Source organism: Ochlerotatus camptorhynchus, unplaced genomic scaffold (genome assembly GCF_037179485.1).
Source record: "Ochlerotatus camptorhynchus isolate MF236.1 unplaced genomic scaffold, CSIRO-AGI_Acam_v1.1 ptg000240l, whole genome shotgun sequence".
Classification (NCBI taxonomy): domain Eukaryota; kingdom Metazoa; phylum Arthropoda; class Insecta; order Diptera; family Culicidae; genus Ochlerotatus; species Ochlerotatus camptorhynchus.
The window spans coordinates 928,556-942,623 of NW_027040730.1; the positions used below are offsets into that span (position 1 = coordinate 928,556).

At 36.4% G+C, this 14,068-nt stretch overlaps 1 protein-coding gene across 3 annotated transcripts in view; it reads right to left on the reverse strand.

Annotated features, from left to right (window-relative positions):
* Window positions 1-8,243, reverse strand: part of LOC135704443 (G-protein coupled receptor dmsr-1-like) — a 125,284-nt gene extending 117,041 nt beyond the window's left edge. For all 3 annotated transcript variants that reach the window (XR_010517789.1, XR_010517788.1, XM_065225909.1), the window contains exon 1: window positions 7,499-8,243. The gene's annotated coding sequence lies outside the window, so the exon portion shown is untranslated. The remainder of the gene's footprint in view (window positions 1-7,498) is intronic.
* Window positions 8,244-14,068: the final 5,825 nt, after the last annotated feature.

The following is a 14,068-nucleotide window of genomic DNA, read 5'->3' on the forward strand; positions in this document are numbered from 1 at the left end:
AAACATTCAAACCTTTCAGTTCGTAATGTGGCTCGCAAAGTTGGGAAATCAAAATAATTTGTACAAGAAGTGAAGCAGAGGCATAGGCTGAAGGCGTATAAAGTGAAAAAGGTGCCAAATCGTAATGATAAGCAAAATTTTACTTTTACATAACAACAAACTGAGGTCACTACAATACTATTTGAATTTCACACCACAGCAGAGAGACCACAAATCACACAGTTCAGTTAACACAGCTGTGGTTCAATCCGTCGAAGGTTTTGTGGTTCTTCGCAGCAGTTCTCAGAAGAACAATTGACACTTCTCAACAAGGGATTAGTATATGCGATCCCCTCAAAACCTGACGTGCAAGAGGCCATCGTTTACATGGAGACTGCAATCACTCACACACTTCCTATTCAATTACACGAGACGGCCAGGAATATTATTTCAGATACAATACAAAACGGAAAGGGACATTCACTTAGTAAAACCGAAAAAGAGGAAATTCGAATTCTCAAAGAACTAAAAACAAAGCTGGTATTCTATACAAAAGCGGACAAAGGTAATGCAGTAGTGATTTTGGACAAAGAGGACTATGATAATCGAATGACGGAAAAAATACTAATGGCCCATACAGACAGTTGAGGATTGACCCCCTCCCATCTATGGTTAAACGTGGGATGTGGATAAAACGTTGAAAGAGTGCAAGGTGTTTATTGGCAACACTACCAATCAATTGCAAGTTTCAAACCCTATTCTACCTAGGATCAGAGGTTTACCAAAGATTCAAAAACCAGGAAACGAAATGAGGGAGATTATCTCGGCTGAAGGATCCCCCACTCATAAGCTTGCCAAATGGCTAGTAAAAGAATTTCAAAATATGCCTAAACCCTTTACCACTCGCTCAGTCAACAGTTCACAGGAATTCGCAAATCAACTTCAGGCATCAGGAGAGATTCGGGAAGATGAAGTCGTAGTCATGGTTTCATTTGATGTCACAGCACTTTTTCTGAGTGTACCAGTAAAGAAAGCCACCAGCCTTTTAGAGAACTGGCTTCTGAAGCAACGTGAGGATTCTACTTGGAAAAACAAAGCTCGGTCATATGGAGGAAAATTATTTCATTTTCAGAGGATTTTTTATAAACAAACTAAAGGCGATCGTATGGGCAATCCGCTTTCTCCATTTTTATGTGAATTGTTCATGGCTAACCTAGAAAATACTCTGGAGGATAGAAATTTGTTGCCGAAATGTTGGTATGGGTGCGTGGATGAAATTTTTAGCATTGTCAAAAGGGAAGATTTATCAAAAACTTTGGAGGCCATAAGCAACGTTCACAAGGACATCAAATTTACTCACGAAGAAGAGAGAGACGACAAACTTCCTTTCTTAGATCTTCTCATCATCAGGGAAACGTCTTCGTTCAATTTCGAAATCTAAAGGAAACCAACAAATACAAAGAGAGTAATACCAAGCACTTCAAACCATTCCCATCAACACAAAATGGCTGATTTTCACCACATGGTTCACAGGATGCAAACTCTTCCTCTTAGCGATACAGGCAAATCAAAGAAAATAGCTCACATTTTTGAAATTGCTAGACTTAATGGGTATCAAGAAAAAGACAATTCAAGCAGGAATCGATAAAAAAACAAGGGTTTATTTAAAGCGTATTTCGACAACTCTTACACCAGTAACTGAGGGTTTAAAAGGGGTAGCGGTGAATTTCGACAAAAACATTACCAAACCATTGATTTCGTTAAAGTTTGAACCAAATTAAATTTTGAATTTTGATTTATTTTTACTTATTTTTTGTTAATTACTTTATATGTACAGGCTCAATCGAATAAACCTTACAGAGCCAAGTTATCATTTTCTTTATACATTATAAATGTCTTAAATAATAACGGCGCCGGTGGTGTAGTGGTAAGCGTGATTACCTCTCACCCCAGCAGGCCTGGGTTCAATCCCAGTCGGCGCCGCCGGGATGTTCTGAGGCATAACATCTCTGATCACGCCTTCCTTCGGATGGGAAGTAAAGCCGTTGGTCCCCGGTTCATGAGTTGATGGGTCGATAGGTAGGGTCCAGGTGTGGGAGCTGCCTTCCTGGCACGTCGGTAGCATTGGTGCTCAGCACGGAAAACAAGATCGACGGAAAAAACAAACCAAAGGAAAAAAAAAAAAATGTCTTAAATCTAAAATTAAAGGATTTGAACCGATTACTCGCGTTCTTCTAGAGGTTAGTGGATGACAATTGTTTGGATAGGGAGAGGGAAAAGAAGATTTGGAATATGATTTATGATTCAAAAATTTCACTATTTCTAAAACATATACTTAATCCTATCGACGTTATATCAACTCTGTAATTATACAATTATTAAAGAAACAAATCTACAAAAAAAAACACACACACACATACATACAAAATACAAACTAAACACAAGGTTAATCAAACTTACAATCTATGCTTAATATTCTTGAAGAAAACATATATGAGTTGCATAAACTCCAGAATATCCCGAACTGGAACATTAGGTTGTCTACCTCGAGCCCGAAAGGAATCGTACAACTCGGATCTGACTCCACGATGCTCAGCACATGACCAAATAATGTGATCTGCGTCCTGGTAACCTTGTCCACATTCACAGAGATTACTGTCCCCCAGCCCAATACGGAACAAGTGAGCGCTTAGTGAATAGTGATTGGACATGAGGCGAGACATCACACGAATGAAGTCTCGACCCACCTCCAAACCTTTGAACCAAGGACACTTCGACACCTTAGGGATGATTGAATATAACCTTCGTCCCAAACTCCCTTCACTCCAGCTGGTGAGTGACTGTTGACGATAAATGAAGAAAAATTCGTCGTAGGCGGTTGGTCGATCGTAAATATCGCCTTCCATAGCGCCCACCTTTGCAAGCGAGTCCGCTTTCTCATTACTCGGAATCGAGCAATGAGATGGGACCCATGCAAAGGTGATGACAAAAGATCTTAAAGATAAAGCACTTAGAAGCTCTCGTATTTTCATGAGAAAATACGAGGAGTGCTTTACCGGCCTCATGGAGCGAATAGCCTCGACAGAACTGAGACTATCCGTAAAAATAAAATAATGATCTGGTGCAAGTGAGGCGATAGTTTCAAGCGTATAATGTATTGCCGCCAGTTCAGCAACATATACGTTGTGTACTGGAGAACAATGTTCAACGCCACGCTCTGAAAGCATTGCTGCTGCTGCTGCTGATGCCGACGACCGGACACCACCACACATGGAGATAGGAAATGTATCCGATCAGCGGTTGAGGTCAGCCTTGATAGCTACACAGCAAAAAAATAATTTTGATATCACATCAAAGTGGATGCACTACAATCATGTCGAAAATTTCATGTAATTTTTATGACCACATAAATAAACAAATGCAGTAAAAGCAGCGTAATGTCAGTTCATGCATTGTATTAATGATAATTTTGTCCTTTTTAGCAAGTAATATTACACCATATTTTCGACATGATTGTAGTGCATCCACTTTGACGTGATATCAAAATTATTTTTTTGCTGTGTAGTTGTTTACGGGGAGCCTTGTGTTGTGTACTGGAGAACACCACCACTCACGCGGTGATTGAGTAAACACTTTTTGGTGCGACCGGATAAAATTCAACTTTGAAATCTGTGTTAGGGAATTCGCTTTTCGCAGGTAATCGGTGATAATTTTAATTATCATAGCAACAGTTGCACATTCATGCAATTTTCATTAGAGACATTTTGAAAAATATAAAGTCTTAGATTTCAAAGATGCGTTGAAATATTTCTGATCGATTATTGATAAAATTATTGAAATTGGTCCAGTTCTTACATGTTCTATTTTCGGTTTTCACAAAGTGTCCCCCATATAGAAATCACAGACGTAGACTTACGTCAAAACTGAATTAAATATTGAGTTTGCTTCATTGAGCTACCACATAACTCTTATACACTACCAGTTTTCATCTCAATACATCAAAATATTTTGTAATTTTCTAGTACAAACTGGAACAGGTTTTTTAATTTAAAAGTACACATTTAACGATCAAAATTTAAACATATATCGTTTTTCGTTGAAAATTCAAATAATTTCAGTTGAACTTTTCACTGTAATGCAAAAACACAGATGCATGTAAAATTCAATGCAAATGATTGATTTATTAAATACTTTTTCGTAGCATTAAAGTTGTATTGCTGTATGTTTCAACTAAGGCCATCAAATAGATCAATGTACCAAATGTAAATTTATAAAATTGTTGATGTGTCTGACATTTAACTCAAGCCTGAATGCTGAGTTACACAAGAAACAAGTCGATTCCTAATTAACCTCAGGATATACTTCTATGCGTGCGATGAATTATCTATTGCAAAAATCAGCGTTCGTTTCATTTTAAGTTGAATATTCCTTCTAACGAATCGAATAATAGTCGCTTCCCCAAGCTGTTGGTATAAAGAAAATGAAGAACATGCAATAAAGAGCAAAAATAAACATCGGTATAGCTTTGAAATCATGATTTACTTGGTAGTGAAATCAGTAGAAGTGGAAATCAGGTGCACGGGAGACAAAAAAAAAATCCGTAATTAATTTAGTGAACAACTCTCATTGAATGCTTCTATAATTATTATTATATTTATTACCGACGTTATAAACTACAAGATTGATTCACCTCCGTCATTGCGAGCTATTCTGAAATAACAAGTTATTTGCTTTTCATTAGGAAAATCGGGTAGAGTAGATAATGTTAAAACTAGAGTTATTCTAGATTGCTTTCTGTGTGTCAAACATTTTGTAGGAATCCTTAGTGGTGCCTATCCAAAAAGTTTCTGTAACGATTAAAGCTTCTCTCCGTCAACATGTTTTCACAAACTATAACAAAATAGAACCTGATTAGGAAAATCGGCTAGAGTACATCTTGCTGGACCTTATGAATGAATCATTGCAGAATGGACATGTGCCACAAACTAAGAAGTAATCTAGAAAGTGGTTCCTATTCAAAAAGTTCCTGGAATGATTAAAGCCAAAGAGTTTCGTCCCATCAACATGTTGCATACATTAGAGAAAAATTTTAAAACTTGTTGTTAATGGCCACCTGTTAAAATATTTGAAAAGCAACTCTTTGTTGATACCAGCGAGTTAAAGATATCGAGAAATTGATTCTTGTGAAACCGCGTTGAATTTGGCGTTAATAAAGGGGAAATACAACTAGAAGCGTAAAAATACAATTGTAGGTGTTTTTTTTTTATCTGAAACGCGCTTTTGAAACAATGGTTTGAAAGCTATTTGTGTGACAGAACTCAACGGATTGTTTTTAAAGATTCTGTTTCCAGTCCCATGGGAATTAACCTGTTTGTTATTCATTGCAGCCAAGGATTTAGAAGTTGCCATCGCACACTTGAATTAATATTTCTGTTCTCGAAGCAGATGGTTGAAGTGAAAGCTTTTGAAATTGAATAAAAGTAAAACGAAATTCATTGTAATTTCGCGGAATCAAACAATTGATAATGTATCTGTTGTAATTCATGATGAGGCTATTGATCGCGTTTGGGAGATATATAAATAAACATCTTTGCGTGATTATTGATGACAAACTTAAATTTAACTCTCACATTGACGATGTCATCAAGAAAATTCCTAAAAAGCATGAAATTCTATGTCGACTGAAAAACAATTTCAAATATTGCAAGTAAAGGCACACAATTCGAAAAAGTAGTGTTTACATTATCGATCGCGTAAATATATGAAATATATCATGAGATATTCCATAAATTGTATGGGACCCTCCATCTTTGTAGGTAACATTTCTTTCAAGTTGCTGGTTTATATGAAAAGGAAGTTTACCCGCGGGGATAGAAAGGAAAATTAGTCCAACATCTATTTAAGAAAGTGCAGGGAACCCATACTACATTCATAGATGCCACGGGAGGGAACATGTGTGTTAGTAGGAAATGGAATATAATTAGGAATCTCTATTCGGCAATATAAAGTAAAGGTTATGTGAAAATGTAAACAAAATTAAATTAACACGAAAAGAAGATCTCACAAAAAATATCAGAGCGTAAAATTATTGACTACACAGCAAAAAACTAATTTTGATCTCACAGCACAGTGGATGCACTTTAAGTGTGTCAAAAATATGGTGTAATATTACTTGCCAAAAAGGACAAGATTATCATCGATACAGTGCAACTGACATTACGCTGCTTTTACTGCATTTGTTTATTGTTGTGGTCATAAAAATTACATGAGATTTTCGACATGATTGTGCATCTTCTTGGATGTAATATAAAAAAATATTTTTCAATCTATTGCTCTGTGCCAAACGGTGAAGGACGAGTCGATGATGGCAGGTATACAAGATCCCAATATATATATATATATATATATATATATATATATATATATATATATATATATATATATTTTTTTTTTTTTTAATACACACTACTAAAAAGTCATGTAAATTTCCGTGCCATAAGACCAACACATGTGCTGCCTTTTTGACATAAGAATCAGTTGAAAGAAACGAGAAAATCAATTCAATAAAACGTTCTTTTCGTCGTCTTGGTTATGTTTCGTTTTGAGAGCATTTAATTGTTTGTTTACGGTCCGTGATTTACGTCTCGTGTAACAGTAGTTATTTCTAAGTGTGTTGTTTTGACTTTAAATGCACTTAATTTACTTTAATTAAAGTTGCAAAAATCAATTGAAACATTGCTGAGATATGGATATATGGATTAAGGGTCAAAATGAGCAATGATACCACACACTTAGAAAAATTCATATAATTTTAGGTGCTCTGAGAGTGACTTATACGAGCGTCAATTTTGACATAAACTTGAGTCATAATAGACGCGAAATATAGCTCAATCAAACGTACTTTTAATCGAAAAACGAACTTTTTAGTCTCGGAGCACTTAATTTTACATTCCGTCCCGTGTAAAATTAGTTATTTCTAAGTGTGCAGTCAAAGTATGTTTTTGAAGAACATTGATGCGAGCGGTATTTTAAAGTATTTATGAGCTGATTTCATCTAGTATTACACATTCCAACGAACACACCTCACGACTCACGAAAAAGTTAGACAAATTCAGTACCAAATAAAAAGTTCGAGTCTGTCAAATTGCCCTGGGGTCAATTTGACGCTAAGCAAGATACAGACAAAAGGGTCAATCAGCATGAAAAATTACTCAATAGGTGCCGAAATACTTTCTTAACTTTCCGAGCTGTATACTTTTTCGACCGTAGCAAGAACTGAAACCACCACCATTTCAAACAAACGCTTTCATAGATTTAGTGTTCGTGCTCTCCTTTAATCCTTTAACTTACAGCTGTCTCAAAAATTTGAAAAGTTTCTATCCTATCCGTGTTCAAAACTCGATTCTCAAGAACCATCACTGATCTCTGATTCAACATCATCCTTCAGAAAATAGCAGCCGTTTTTTTTTTTGTCTGGTAGAATCTTAACAATTATGGCTGCAAACATGTTCATACTTACCCTTTATATTATGTACAAAGCTCATGGTATCACAATCGTGTCACTGTTAATAATCACATTTCTTTTTTGCTCCAAAATTGCTGACTGTCAAGAACGTGATGGAAAGCCTTACCAAGCTAAAGGGGATAATTTTTACCTCCCCTTCAATTAACCGCACGATAACGTACGTGTGACGCTGTAACATCTATTTTCCGTCACTACCGAGGTCTCTTTGTAATACTAATTGGTATTCTCAATCTGTAACGATTTTTCACTCTCAATTTGTTTACAAAGAAATTAGAACTAAAATCACGATCTGAAAAGTTTTCTCAACTACGATCCCACAGCTTATTCATCACCAAAGTAGGTTTGAATTTGCTTAGCTTCAATCTGGTGACGGACACTACCATATACTGTAAAGTCGGCTCGCAACGGATAGTGTAGCCTATTTTGTTTCTTCTCTTGAGCCACTGCAACTCGTGTTTTATTAAAGATCATCATTTGGAACTTCACTAAAAAATAGTCACAAAACAGACACAGAATTCAACTTATCTCACTAACTATAAACGCTTTCAGTAGAGTGTTTTGATTATAATTAATCTCGGAGAATCTGATCAAGCACCTGCCGATAATTAAACATCCCACACATCCGTCTGCTTTTTTTGCGCGTTATAATGAAGTCACTAAGCCGATTCTATCCACCACATTAGTAAGAATGTTCGTCGTTCGGATCGGTGGAAATGGTTTTCCACGAGAAGACGTCTAGCTCCAGTGAACGTCAAATGTTGACTGAAATCTTGACCAGCGGCACCATTCAACTGTAGGAGCATGTGGCGGATGAACTCTGTTCTCATCACGCTCGCTTCCTTCACACTTGTGGCGGAATTTCTACCCATTGAGTATGCGCCGGAACAGTTCCACCGGCATCAAATGAAAGTTTGTTTATGCTGGCGTAACTCATGAACAATTCTGTAAATGATGAGCAAAACAGTGAACGTGAAACACAATGTGTTTACAATATCCATTTCAACGGTGAGAAGATGTGTTTATTGAAAAAGACATTCATTTCTAGAAGTTGAACTCTTTATCCCAAGGTACCGTCAGCACGTTGCAGTGCGAGTGATAGCTCAAGGAATGCTACACCGCAAACCGGATGAGGAAATTGAATCATTTGAGCAAAGCTGTAACTATAGTGCATCATTCTTTGCTTTGAATTTCGATAACTATACTGTAATGTTTACTCCTTGTGCAAATGTTTGTATAAGCAAGACATGCATCAGAATTTACTTCCATTGCTGTTGAATGTGCAATGTTCGGAAACAGTTTACGAAATTAGTCTATTTAATGGAATTTAGAAAAACTTTGTTCAGTACTCTGAAATACATGGCCATGAATTGAATTAGCTGTTTACAAAAGACGATTGGGATTTTGACACACAATTAACGCACCATCAAAATCGAACAAGTGTGAGCGGGGTAGCGGCCCCGGTGGTATAGTGGTAAGCGTGATTACCTCTCACCCCACCAGGCCTGGGTTCAATCCCAGTCGGCGCAACCGGGATGTTCTGAGGCATAACATCTCTGATCACGTCTTCCTTCGGGAAGTAAAGCCGTTGGTCTCCGGTTCATGAGTTGATGGGTCGATAGGAAGGGTCCAGGTGTGGGAGCTGCCTCCCTGGCGTTGGTAGCATTGGTGCTCAGCACAGAAACCAAGGTAGACCGAAAAAAAAAGTTTTAGCGGGGTGGAGACAAATTATGGGGAAAATAATCATCCTCGTTTGATATATAGAGTAAATTAAACCTAAAAAATATATGTGTGAGATTTTTTAAATTATCAATCCTAAACAAAGTTGGTTTTCCAAGCTTATGTATACCCTTATATGTAAGAAGGGTTCAAAACTGAATGATCTACCAATAGGTGGTGAGCGCCTTATGACGTAGGACTACGTCTTTATTGATAAAAAAAATTCACTTCGGCCTAATCGTTTATTTTGGGCCTATCGAGCAGAAAACATAACATATATCAAAGATGTCAACGTTAACGAGTCAGTTTGTTTGGTACGATACTTTAGTTCAAAATATTTACACACTTTTTCTTTCTTCTAAAAAACAAAAGCGGTGGAAACTAACGATTTAAAATTGTCTCACTACTTGACTAGCGTATTGGTCCCAAGCAGTGATGGAAAAGTTCGCAAAAAATCACTATGACTCGCGAACTTTTCCCTTGGAGAACTTCGTGAAATATCGCGAACTTTTCCAACACTGGTCCCATGCAAATCGATTAACGTTCTAGTCGAAATTATAGTACTACACTATGTTTGATTTGATTCGCTATGAAAGTTTGACAGATAAAATAAGGGGTTTGTGGATTATCCTATGTTTCAAGGGGTGCATCGATTAGCTTGGTACCGAAGAGAGTACCAGAGCTGAGCCAAAAAGTTGAGCACGTTTCTTCGGGACCTTCTAGTCTTATAGCGAATTTGTTTATTATTCAGTTCCAACCTGGATCGGGTATCAAGATCGGGTCTGCTTGTTTTCTGACAAACGTCAGTTTGATCGTTTGTTTTTAAAACCTAACTCAGATTGAGGTTCGCACTGACAAAAAGTTCGGTTTCGCACTGGGTTGGAACTGGTTTCAACCCCGATAATAAACAAATTCGCTATTAGAATTACCTGTATGCTACAAGTGAATCAATATTTCCATTCCATTTTTACCTTCATCCGTAGGACGATAAAAATCCAATGGCGCTTCAATGCGTTAGGATGGGATTGAAACTCGTAGGACGAATTTGGAATCAAGAAGCAATGCTATATTTTTAATAATTTCTCAGCAATTCATTCACCACTAGTGTCATTTGATTCTAATGACTCTGTTAAGAATTTTAACACTGAATTGACTTCTATGTACTCACTTACTTTAACTTTGCTGTTTTTGTCAAAGTTATTCAGATTAATAAGACCTATTGTGTGAATCATGTGCCTTTGGTAATGTTGTTCAGATGGACAGTACCTATTGGATGCACTGTTTAGTTCAGAATTATGTCACTAGGGATGTAAGTATGCTTTTGAAAGTATGATTAAATTTGATAAGATCATCATATTCTTCATAGTTATTACACAGATAAAAAAAAACTCAAAAGGGATACAGTTCAACTGACATAATTCAACACTATCAAAATGTAATATTGTATCAGACGCACTTTAAAGATGTTTAAACCAGGTTGTTATATAAAATGTATTTTAACAAATGAATATCCGCTCCGGTTAATGTAACATAAGCATTATCAAGTTACCAAAATTGAATCAGACACATACATTGAATTTTAATATAGAGCAGGATATAAATTGATTTTTTTTTTAATTGAAGCTTCAATTAAAGCTATTTAGTGTTGCTTCAATACTTTGAATATTTTTTTTTTTCAATATTTGGGGATTTTAGAATTTAAATTAAAAATCAAAAAATATATAACTATTTTAGAATTGAGCAACAAAAACCGCCTTACGTCAATAATGCGGTCATTTTTCGAGCATCATAAAATCATGCTCAACTTATTATTTTGGGATTTTATAACATCAATAAGACTGCTATTATGCCAGACTATGATTAAGGGAAAGTTTACCGCCCCGAAAATATTTGTTTGTTTTTGGCACGTTTTTAATTTTCTAAAAATTAATAAATATCAAAAATCCAAGTGAATCAGTTTTTTTTTTCTTTGATTTCTGAAAAATGTACATGTAACAATATTTTTTTCTATCTCATCAAGAAAAAATGGACCCTCAGCAAAATGTTTTGTTGTTTTTTGAGTTCAACTTTATGCCACGATGTTTTTGCACGAAAAATTGTCCATAAAGATATTAGAAACAATGTATTTTTTTAGATTTTTGATACCTTTTCCTATACTTTTAGATTTATAAAAACGTAATTATATTCCTTCGGTTTGGTGAACTTCCCCTTAAGGGGGGAGTACACTTTGATTTTTCAAAAAAAAAAATGCATTTTTTTTTTGGCTTAAAATGTTCCTTGGGATGTGTATTTTAATTTAGAAAAGATTCCAAGTCCGCCAGAATATTCCTTACCGCTTTACGAAGCAATTTCCTAAAACATGTACCGGCGCGCTGAGAGAGCAATTTTATCTTTAAATGCGTTTATCTCGAAACGAGGTTTTTCAAACTGGCGTGGGAAATAACTCTAACCAGTTATCATCAAATTTGGATATCGTCTAGGTTTTCTTGTTCAAAATTAAATTCTGCTTAGAAATACGTATCCACATTTTCGATTTTATCAAAAATGAATTTTTAATCAACGATTTTGTAAGCATTTTTAGGATGAAAAAATGGACTTTTTTTCCTAAGGCCACAACTTTTGAAAAAATTAATATAAAAAAAATTGGAATACGTATTTCTAACCCAAATTTCATTACTAATCAGAATTTTTGTTCGATTTATGTTCCAGGATCACATGGAAAGGAGTATTTTCCCACGCCGTTTTCCGACTTCCGCGCGAGGACGCTCGCGCGACCTGGTGCACAGGCCACGGGGAGACGCCAATCGAGTTAAAAAAAAAATACAAATTGTAGTTCGAAGGATGACTTATAAATGGGTTATAACATATTTGCCCTCCCTGAGTGTTTTATTGGTTAAAAAAATTAACGAAAATGCCTTACTTTTGGGACGTTCAAAGTGTACTACCCCCTTAATAATAATAATAATTATAATAAAAGAACAACATTGCAATTTGAGCCATATGATATATTTTGTACACTTTAATTTCCAACAAGAAAATGCCCAACCCGAAATGAACCAACCCAGCCAGCCAGCTCTACTTTGTTTGTATTTAAACCGTGCATCTTTCCATGTGCGACTATCGTGAGGCCTTGCTTTGGCTGTTTTTAAGTGGAAGAGTTTTTTTTTTCCTTTTTTTCATTTATCAAACCTGTCCAAACATAGTTTTTTTTTTCTCATTCAAGCCAACATACTTCATCAAGAATGGGAAACCTTATGCAAGTCACACATCCAATCATGATGTCCTGTCTGTGAAATTAACCGGCAGGGTACCCTAAAGCAGCGATACGTATTTAAAATCATCTTCATGAATTTCTGGGAACGTATAGTTATTTCGTGTTTGAGTATGTTAGCATTCTGCACTATATTTATGCTATGTCAGAAGGGGTGCGCAAGAGTTAGATGAATCGTAACCTGGAGCATTAATTCCTTCTAAATTTAATAATTTATTCTTCTTACACTCAGGGATATGCACTAGATATAAGAGTCAGTGAAAATTCGCCGACTTCGACTCCGAATTCATGATTAGGGGCTGTTCATTAACTACGAAGACGGGTTTTTAGGATTCTTGACCCCCCTCCCCCTGCGTAGAAAATTGTCCATACATTTTTTTTTAATTTGTATGGACCGTGGATAATTGTCAACCCCCCCCCCCCCTGAACTGTCTACGAAGTTTATGAACAGCCCCTTAGAATTTGAAGTCAAATTAAATGAATAACCCTCAAAATATTATACTTTATATACTAAAACTATGCAATTCTATCAAGTTCAATATTTTATGTCTCAGTCATGTATCCATGTGATTTTAATTCATAGCACAACCATAGTTGAAGCATTCAAACTGTTTTTGTTTTTGGTTTTCAGATTTGGTCGGAAATGTTATCCTAATGTCAACATAAAGCTTTAGTTTGATAATTTATTAAGTAGATAAAGTTCTGACTTATCACACTAAATCTTCATGTTCATTATAGTATAGCATTTTTTTCCTTGGATTGTTTTCCGTCGATCTGGTTTTCCGTGCTGAGCACCAATGCTACCAACGCCAGGGAGACAGCTCTCACACCTGGACCCTATCTATCGACCCATCAACTCATGAACCGAGGGGACCAACGGCTTTACTTCCCTTCCGAAGGAAGGCGTGATCAGAGATGTTATGCCTCAGAACATCCCGGTGGCACCGACTGGGATTGAACCCAAGCCTGCTTACCACTACACCACCAGCACCGCTGAGTGACTCAATTGAAAGTGACGATGAGCTTCGAATGAGATAGGGGCTCTTCAAATTATGGTCATGAGGAAATTCGTCTTCTCAGAATTGATTGAATTGTTGTATTGGTTCATCTGCAATCGAATGATATGAAAATTAACCGCACTGTTTGGAGTGCAAAAAATTGTGTATACAACTCATTGCAAAATTCGTTAATCAAATTGATTTCACTGAATACAGGGCCTCAGTTCAGTGCAGTTGTAGGTCATAAGATCGAAGGACAAATGGTCGAAAGAACAAAAGGTTGAAGGAACAAAAGGTTGATCGGATTGAACTTAGAGGGTCAAAAGGTCGCAATGGACAAAAGTTGAAATGGACAAAAGGTCGAAGGGCCAAAAGGTCGAAGGGACAAAAGGTCGAAGGGACAAAAGGTCGAAGGGACAAAAGTTCGAAGGGACAAAAGGTCGAAGGGACAAAAGGTCGAAGGGACAAAAGGTCGAAGGGACAAAAGGTCGAAGGGACAAAAGGTCGAGGGGACAAAAGGTCGAATTGAACTTCGATGGACAAACGGTTGAAGTGGACCACAGGCTGAAATGTAGAAAG